General features: G+C 40.7%; 1 long non-coding RNA gene across 1 annotated transcript; it reads left to right on the top strand.

The window, feature by feature from the left end:
- The first annotated feature begins 1,320 nt into the window (after positions 1 to 1,320).
- On the top strand, positions 1,321 to 2,456 carry LOC145157172 (uncharacterized). Its single transcript, XR_013737136.1, has 3 exons — positions 1,321 to 1,481; positions 1,674 to 1,743; positions 2,357 to 2,456. It is a non-coding gene; the product is annotated as an uncharacterized LOC145157172 (long non-coding RNA).
- Positions 2,457 to 3,019: the final 563 nt, after the last annotated feature.

Below are 3,019 nucleotides of genomic sequence, written 5' to 3'. Positions count from 1 at the left end.
TGCTGGAGGCTTTTGTGATCGGCGAAGATGGTGCACTTGGTGCCGTAAAGGTAATGCCTCCAGATTTTTAGGGCGAAAACTACGGCTCCTAATTCAAGGTCGTGCGTCGTGTAGTTTACCTCATGCGTCTTCAGTTGTCTTGAGGCGTAGGCAATGACTTTTCCTCGTTGCATTAACACACACCCTAGACCTTGGTTTGATGCATCACAGTAAACCACAAAGTCTTCGGTTCCATCTGGTAGGGACAAGATCGAAGCACTGCATAGAGTTCGTTTTAGTGTTTGGAATGCAGCCTCTTGCTTGTCTCCCCAGACGAATGTCACCCCTTTTTGAGTCAGGGTGGTGAGTGGTTTTGCAATTTTGGAGAAGTTTTGAATGAATCTCCGGTAGTAACCGGCGAGCCCTAAAAATTGTCGGATCTCCGTGGGTGTTCTTGGTGCTGCCCAACTTTCAATTGCCTTGATTGTAACGCCCGGGTTTCGGGGCTAAGCATTTTTAGACGATGTAATAGTCTAGGTCAACTATTGTAACTCTTTTGATGTAATAAAAATGAAATATTTGAGTATTTTGTGAATTTATGTGCTTATTATTTAATTATAAATGTACAATTAATAAAGAATAAAAATAAGCGTCAAAATTAAAATATGAGATAAGCCCGATATCTTTACATAAAGTTGTAGTGGTCAAAACAAGGATTCCGGAGATATAAAGAACGCCGAAATCCGAGTTATAACGAAGAAGTTATGACCCGACGAAGTTTCACGACGGAACCGGGACGATACCGGGAAGCGTGAATAGTGAATTTATGATAAAGCGAGTTTTTAGCCGACACGACCTAAACGAGAATCGAAGAGCTCTTTAATTGTGGCGTAACAATAAAAAGACAGACGAAAACGGACGTCGGATGAAGAAGTTATGAATTTTTAACGGACCAATCCTGTCCCGGCCTGTTAAAAATATAACTTTTAAAATAAATTCAAAATTAGCCAACGGAGTCTAAACGAAAGTTGTAGATTACGTTCCTGCCTTCGCGTGGATATAAATAACGTCAAAAACGGAGCTCGTATGCGAGAGTTATGATTTTTCTAAGACGGGAGGCCGATACACGATATTGGGTGACGTGGCACCACCAGAAATTGGACATGTGGCACCACCAGAAATTGGACACATGGCACCACCAGAAATTGGACATGTGACACCACCAGAATTTGGACAAGTGGCACCACCAGAAGGCCACCACATGCCCCAACTCACTATAAATAGAAGTGTCGGGTTCTCTCATTTCTTACACCTTTCCTCTTCCACTTTCTCTCTCTAAACTCTCTCTCTAAGCTCCCTTGAGCCCCTAAAGTCTAGGTAAACCCCCTAGCACCCGAAGGAAGTCCCGAGGCTCCCGGAGTCCCGAGAAAAGAACCTTTCGGCTCGGAAACGCTGCTCCAGCGAAGCCCGGTTTTGAGAAAAAAAAACGCGCTGTAAGTAAGGTACGCCTACGAAAATTTTAATATAACTTTTAAATAATTATAGTAATGTTATTAGGTCCTTAAAATAATTATTTGGGCTATTATTATTTATATATTGAGTGTTATTTAACGCTTGTATAATAATAATAATAGCCAGACTATTAATTAGTCGCGGTTAACGTTAAAACTAAACGCTAGTGGTATTAATACTAGGTTTTGATCAAGGAAAAATTGTTTTGAGATAACGGAGTGCTGTTCGAGTACCGAGTCACCACCTAATCAGGTGAGTGCATAGTTACTTTCATCTTACACATAGATATGAAGTATTTTATATTAATTACGTGCTATGTGTGCATATTATCTGAATACTTGCTGCCTATACTGATGAAAGATTTTTATACATGTTTTAAATAATTTAAATTGTATATGTATTTTATATCTACAAAAATGTTGGGGTAAAACATGGGTAGATATAATAAGATGATGTATGATAAAATGCTGAGAGGCCTCGATGTTGTTGTTGTTGATTCTGTCATCTAGCGGAGTATGGATGACGACCACAGACTCTTTTAGACAGTCCAGTGGAACGCTAGCAGACTCGCAACCTGTAGGTGTTTGTGAACGATGTGTTCACCGGTGTACTCCATCCCCCTCATGGTTGCCTTTAGGACATTTATTGCTGAGGAAACCCCTTGGCAGTAGTGTCCATCCCGATGTTGATCCTTAGGCTAGGTCCCTTATGATAGGTGTTTTAGGGACGTAATGTGAGGATAACGGGAACGGGTAATCGGGTTATTGTTGATTGATGAAATTAATAAACTTATTTATTGTGGGTTGAAAACCCTATGTGCTCACCAGGCTCCCAAGCCTGACCCACTCAGTTTCTTGTATTACAGGTGGTGGCGCACGAGCATAGACATGATGTTTGGGATGAGAGATTATGAATAAATGTAGTAAGGTTATATTGTACTGTTTATGCTTTTGATCTGTATCGAACATGACATCCCGAGGCTTTTAATGAAATACATTTCTATGGAAATGTTTTGATAAATCCTTATCATGTTTTATTTTGGGAACAAATTCCGCAACACTTTTATTTAAAATGTTACTCTGCTTTTTAAACAAAGCATAAACAAAATCGGTCTTTTCTGGCCGTGAAAATGGGGATGTCACATTGATCTTTGAGGGGTCCACATGGATTCCTTCCTTGCTGACTACATGCCCGAGGAAATTCACCTCTCGGATCCAGAACTCACACTTCGAAAACTTTGCGTACAATTTCTCCGCTCTCAGCGTCTCCAGGACTCTACGTAAATGCTGACCGTGTTCTTCCTTACTTCGGGAGTAGACTAGTATATCATCGATGAAAACAATTACGAACTTGTCTAAGTAAGGTCGACACACCGGATTCATCAGGTCCATAAACGCTGCGGGTGCATTTGTTAAGCCGAAAGGCATCACTACAAATTTGTAGTGACCATAGCGTGTTCTGAACGCTGTCTTGGGAATATCCTCCTCTTGAACTCGTAGTTGATGGTATCCATATCTAAGGTTAATCT

The sequence above is a fragment of the Lactuca virosa genome, chromosome 2 (assembly GCF_052849685.1).
Source record: "Lactuca virosa cultivar CGN04683 chromosome 2, Lactuca_virosa_CGN04683_v6, whole genome shotgun sequence".
Classification (NCBI taxonomy): domain Eukaryota; kingdom Viridiplantae; phylum Streptophyta; class Magnoliopsida; order Asterales; family Asteraceae; genus Lactuca; species Lactuca virosa.
This window is presented reverse-complemented; position numbering and strand designations above follow the sequence as displayed.